At 39.0% G+C, this 6,802-nt stretch overlaps 1 pseudogene; it reads right to left on the bottom strand.

Annotated features, from left to right (window-relative positions):
• Positions 1-5,260: 5,260 nt before the first annotated feature.
• LOC125353595 lies at positions 5,261-6,104 on the bottom strand (annotated as a pseudogene).
• Positions 6,105-6,802: the final 698 nt, after the last annotated feature.

The following is a 6,802-nucleotide window of genomic DNA, read 5'->3' as shown; positions in this document are numbered from 1 at the left end:
GCATTAATATGTGGCTTCTTGCTTCTCTCTCCCAGACCTCAATAATTTTTCTTTGTTTGAATGTTTTACCTGTAACATATTTATGGATGTCTTATTTCTGCTCTTATATCTTGAGTTCTGAAAGCTTTCTATACTTCTATGTCTCAAGATTTTGAAAATTTACTCCAATTATTTAATATTTAAATTTTAAAAATAGTTTATTGAAATGTTTTCTATCTTTTTTGCTTGAATTTCTCATTCTGTGCATTCCATTTGCATTTCTTTCTCTTTTCTTGCAGTAGTTTTTTTCCCCTTCCTTTTTTCTTAATCTGACTTTTTGTTTTTTTGGTGCCAGTTGTAGGGCTTGAACACAGGGCCTGGGCACTGTTCCTGAGCTTCTTTTGCTCAAGGCTAGCACTCTACCACTTGAACAACAGCGCCACTTCCGGCTTTTTTGTTTATGTGGAACTGAGGAATTCAATCCAGGACTTCATGCATTCTAGGCAAGCACTCTACCACTAAGCCACATTCCCAGCATTCCCAGCCTTTAATCCGGCTGTTTTAACACATCACTTGGTCTTCAAGTTCAGATATTTTGCCTTCAATTTCTTCCAATTCACTTGATAGTCTTCCAACTGAGTATTCTATTTTACTTAATGAGTTTTTCTCATCTAGAGTTTCAATCTGATTCATTTTCAGGATTTCTCATCTTTGTTGAATTCATCTTTTATCTTTTGCCTTTTATTCCTTTTATTTTTTCATTCAGTTGTTAATTTCCCTCCCTCCCTCCCCCTCCCCCTCCCCACCCTCTCCCTCTCCCCCTTCCCTCCCCTTCCCTCCCCCCCTCCCCCTCCCTCTCCTCCCTTTCCCTCTCCCTCTCCCTCTCCCTCTCCCTCTCTCTCTCTCACCCCCCCAGTCCTGGGCCTTGGACTCAGGGCCTGAGCACTGTCCCTGGCTTCTTTTTGCTCAAGGCTAGCACTCTACCACTTGAGCCACAGCCCACTTCTGGCCTTTTCTATATATGTGGTGTTGAGGAATGGAACCCAGGGCTTCTTGTATATGAGGCAAGCACTCTTGCCACGAGGCCATATTCCCAGCCCTAATTTGTATTCTCTTGGAATTCATTGAGATATTTATTTGTATCATCCTAACTCCTGAAAGTATTTATAATGCTTTTGCAGGTATAAGTATTAATTTGTTGATTATTACTAAAGAATAATGCCTGGGATTTCTTGTAGTCTTGCGGTGGAAATGTTCCAGTTATTCAGGCAGTACTGTGAATTGGAAAGGTTGTTGTACAGTTTCTCATGCCTGGGATAGTGGATAGCTCAGCAATCCAACTTTCCCCCACATTCTCAAAGTACCAGGTACCACTCAGATAGAGAAAAAGTAGCTAGGAGTCTCTGTGGTTCTTTGTTTATGGTTGCTATTATATGAGGATTGGTGGTGGAACTAGTTCATATAGTCTTCTACTTCTGTGCTGCTTACATCTTAGGAGCTTCGCTTCTTTATGTGGTAGAATTTACTCCTGGCAGCACAATGCTTTTTTAGAGTATGGGCAGGCAAGTTGCCATTTTCTGCACAGGTCTCCTGCTTGTAGCCTAATGGCTAACACACATACCAACCTCATATGTACCCATATCCATAGGAGAATTGGAAGACCAAACAATGAACAAGGTCTGCAACTGATGGCAGAGAACTGAGGGACTCGGGTGTTCTGCCTTCATGACTCTGTTCTTTCAATACTTAACCTGTGAGGTCTATCACCTGTGGGAGGGAGCAGGCCTGGAGACATTGAGTAATTCCTGGTTTCTGTGTTCAGAGTTGCTATCCCTGCCCTGGAAGCAAGCACTCACAGATAACACATGACTCCTGGATGTTGAGCAGTCTGCCAGCCCTGGGCTTGCTCTTGTTTCTGCAGTGGTTCTGATCGTCTTTCCCTTGGTGCCTGAGCTCTTAGCTGCTTACACTGCAGCTAGGAGCTCAGGGTTCAGGGTTCAGACCCTCTGAGCAGTTTAAGCAGCTAGCAACTCTCATGAACTCTGTTTCGAGGTGGCCTACTAACCTGCCACTGTGGCAATGTATACTGAGGCACCCTGTACAAATGAGTTTCAATTCAACATGTCCATTTATGAGTACAATGCAACTTGTACTCAGGGTATCCCAAGACTCACAGAGGCATGGTTTTCCAAGCTTTGCAAGTTTCTAGAATTTCTCACTTTCTTTTTTTTTAAGTTTTTATTATAAAACTGATGTACAGAGAGGTTACAGTTTCATACATTAGGCATTGGATACATTTCTTGTACTGTTTGTTACCTTGTCCCTCATACCCCCCTCCCCCCTCCCCCTTACCCTTTCCCCCCGAGGTGTTCAGTTCACTTACACCCAACAGTTTTGCAAGTATTGCTTTTGTAGTTGTTTCTCTTTTTTTACCCTGTGTCTCTCAATTTAGTATTCCCTTTCAATTTCCTAGTTCTAATACCCGTATACATGGTTTCCAATATACTCAGATAAGATTACATCGATAGTGTAGATATAATCACAAGAAGCTGATACAAGAATATTATCAATAATAGAAGCTACAGATACACATGGGATGTTGAAAGTAGTTACAACTATGATATAACAATCATTTCCATAAAATGGAGTTCATTTCACTTAGCATCATCTTATGTGATCATAAGGGTATAGCTATTGGGCTCTTGTGATCCTCTGCTGTGACTTGCCTAAACCTGTGCTAATTATTCCCAATAAGGGAGACCATAGAGTCCCTGTTTCTTTGGGTCTGGCTTACTTCACTTAGTATTATTTTTTCCAAGTCCTTCCATTTCCTTACAAATGGGGCAATGTCATTCTTTCTGATAGAGGCATAAAATAGAATTTCTCACTTTCAAACCTTGCTTTGTAGCAAATGCTTAAGGCTATAAAGGTGATGTACAGAGACAATTGCTGTAAGCTAATTTAAAAAATAAATTAAAAAGTAAATATTGAACAGTTAAAATGTTAATATTTGCATAGTCACTTACCTACTGATCTATTCTTTTTTTTAGTTTTATTGTTTTTCATTAATATTAGCATTTTATTTTGAAGTATTTTATTAGCATTACTAGTATTTTGTTATGAAAATAATACCAATAAAATTAAAGATTTCTTTGGATGAAGATATAAAGTAGATTTTGTGATAAATCTAAAGGAGTCTAGATAAAACTAAAATATGTTTATAAGGAAGGTATAATCAACTAGAAGAAATGATGGCTATTATAAAAATAGAATAACTTTTTTAAAATCAAAGAGTCTGATTGATGAGAGATGAATATGAAAGGATTGGTATGGACATTTACCCAAATGACCATAAACAAAGCCATACTATACTTACCAGCACAACCATGTTAATTATTTTCCATAGTGTAGATATTGAACCCCCAGATGTCTCTCCGTAGATGAATGGATCAAGAAAATGTGGTACATATGTACAATGGAGTTTTATGCTTCCAGCAGAAAGAATGACATTGTTCAATTTATAAGGAAATAGAAAGACATGGAAAAAAAATTATACTAAGTGATGCAAGCCAGGCCCAAAGAAATGCAGGTTGCATGTTTTCTCCCATTTATAACTAGAATATGTCTGATATTCTTAGCAGGGTATCACAATAGCCCAATTGCTAAATGCATAGGGTAGTATATAATGAAGTGTATCAAAATGAACTCCAAGAACTAGAAACAAGAGGTTCTTATTATGTTCTGTTTGCAGTTATTTCTATTTTTTTTGTTTTAGTTTTCTGTACCCTTTGTCTTGTATATATTTATCTGATCCATGGAAGGGAAAGAGAACATAGAAACATCAGGACAAAGGATGAACTAATGGAACAATGATATTCACTAGACATTATGTTGGAAATGAACTTTACAACTTGATGGGGAGGAGAGTGGAGAAAATGAGAGATAACCATGTTCATAAAGAAATGTACTCATTGCCTGACTTATGTAACCGTAATTCCCTCATTCATTATCACCTTTATGATTAATTTCAAAAAGAGAACGGATAGTATTTGTTTTGGAGACATTAAAATTATTTAGTTATTGAATGTGCTATAGTGTTTGAGTGAGATGATTATGAATACAATGTTTTGGTATATATATATATATACATTTATGTGTGTGTGTGTGTGTGTGTGTATGGTTTAGTAAGAATGCAGACTGTATAAAGATGAACAGCACTGGTCTCTGGATACACTTCTAAGTCATACTGTCTTTAATCATCTTCCCACAGTGAAACAAATGTGCTTTTTAAAAACATGTTTCCGCTCCAGATTTAATGTTCACTGTGAATATGTATTCTGTGGTGAGTAGCACAATAGTGGTTAGAGGCAAATGGCCAAGGAAAATTGCGAGGGATTGAAGTGCTCTGCCAGAGCAATGTCTTTAAATTTGTTCTAAAAATTTCCTTTTGCCATTAAGCCAGATGCTCCGCTGAATACACAGTAGTTAACCACACCGTGGGACTTAATGTGCTGTTCTCAGTGGACTCATTATCTCTCATCTCAGACTGAAAATTCTTTAGTTAAACAACACATTTAGTTTCCCCTCTCTCTTCAAATGATTTGGAGGAAAACAGTACAAATTAATGACTGGATCTGAGTTTACTAACTGATCCTTAGCTCTGACCTTATGGATCTGGTCTTATAGATCAGTTTGGTGGGATTGGCAAAATTACTTTTCACAGCTTATCCACATGCATCAATAGCTCTATTATGATATATTAAAATAATGTTACTTTTGTTAATTATTTTCTTGCTAATATATGTCATTGCCATTTGTCATTGTGCTTTTGGGCTATATGCAAAATCCCTGTTCAGATCCATATCCTAGAACATTTCCTTTATGATTTCTTCTAGAAGATTTATCATTTACAGTTTTAGGATTGGACTTAGGAATCCATGTTGAATTGATTCTTTTTCACAAAGCTTGAGATGTGGTTTGATGTCATAGTTTTGATGTGTTTATCTAGTTTTCCTAATACCATTTGTTAAAGACTATTCTTTCCCCAACGTGTGGCCCTGATACCTTCATCAAAACCTATAAATCAGGAAGGGTGCTGGTGGCTCATGCTTGTAATCCTGGTTACTCAGGAGATTGAGATCTGAGGATTACAGTTTGAAGCCAGCCCAGGCAGGAAAGTCTGTGAGACTATTTTCTCTAATAAAAAACACAGAAGTGGCACTGTGGTTTAAGTGATTGAGTGATAGCCTTGACCAAAGAGGCTCAGAATTCAGAGCCAGCATTATGGGATTGTGTAAAAGAGAGTTAAGAACTTTTCTTCATCTTGGGATGTGGGTTTCTGAGGCTTCATATACATATAATTGTCCCATAAAACAAAGTTACTACTGTGAGGTGGGAGCCACAGGTATGGAGGACCTTTCTCCACCTGTTGGCTGTCTTGGTCTTCATTACAGCTCGAGTGATGACTCCATACGAGATGAGAATCAGTGACAGAGGTACTAGAAGAAATATAACTCCAAAGAGTAAAGACAACAACCTCGATGACTCTTGAATAGATAAAATCCATCTTGATCCATACTGGCATCTCACAGAAAAAAATTATCCACTAGGCGATGGCCACATCTTGGTAACTTCAATGTCAGGGAGCAAAGAATTAAAGCACTTCCCAAATCGACCAGCCAGGAGATCAGCACCATCTTGTGGCAGAGCCCAGGGTGCATGATGACCATGTAGTGGAGAGGCTGACACACAGCAGCATAGCGGTCATAGGCCATCACAGCCAAGAGAAGACATTCTGTGGCTCCCAGGTCAAGGGCGAAGAAGAACTGGAGTGCGCAGCCTCCATATGTAATTGACTTTGTTGGACCCCACAGATTTACCAGCATCTGGGGGATAATGCTGGTCGTGTAACAGAGGTCCACAGCAGACAAATTCAATAACAAGAAATACATAGGGGTGTGGAGCTGAGTGTCTAGATAAGACACCAGGATGATGGCTGTGTTTCCTATGAGAGTCACCACATAGAAGATGAAGACAGCCCCGGAGATGATGCGCTCCAGGTGAGGGCGATCAGAAAACCCCAGAAGGATGAAGTCTGTTCTGGAACTTTCATTGTTTGTTTCCATGGCCCTTTATGATATGCTAGGAGATAATGTCATGGTAACCAATGATAGGGGCAGTTTACCTTAGAACTGGGAATGGCTGACATTGTCATGACTATCCCAAATGCACAATTTGCATACTTTTTCTATGTGGAGTATCTCTTTTAAAAGATTTGTTTGGTGTTCAGTGCTAATTGCATCTCTGTGTTTACTCATATCCAAAGTGGTCCTAAACCATGATGTTAAACTCAGAGTAGGTAGTCAGCCATTAAGACGAGTTCGTGTTCTTTGTTATTCATGATTCTATATTAATTATTATTTTTTTCTGTGAGGTTCCTGGTGCTTGAACTCAGGTCCTGAGTGCTGCACTTGAGCTTTCCCCGCGGCCCCCCCCCCCCCAACCCAGGGCTAGCCATAGCTCTGCTTTTGGTTTGTTGGTGGTTATTTGGAGATAAGAGTCTCATACACTTTCAAGCCTAAGCTTTCTTTGAAATGTGATCCTAAGATCTCAGCCTCCTGAATAGCTAGGATTACAGGTGTGAGTCACCTGTACCTGGGGTTCTATGCATATTTTGCTCATGTGATAAGACCAATTATATATTTTTAAATGAGGACCCCTGGTAATAGTCATTGTCAGACATTATGTATTTGCCCAGTGAGACCAAAGGAGGTTATTTTTTGGAGAGAATCACAAAGGCTCAATAGGAATGTGAAATGATTAT

This window comes from Perognathus longimembris, chromosome 6 (genome assembly GCF_023159225.1).
Source record: "Perognathus longimembris pacificus isolate PPM17 chromosome 6, ASM2315922v1, whole genome shotgun sequence".
Taxonomy (NCBI): Eukaryota; Metazoa; Chordata; class Mammalia; order Rodentia; family Heteromyidae; genus Perognathus; species Perognathus longimembris.
The sequence above is the reverse complement of the archived record's forward strand: the minus strand, read 5'-3'. Positions and strand labels throughout refer to the sequence as shown.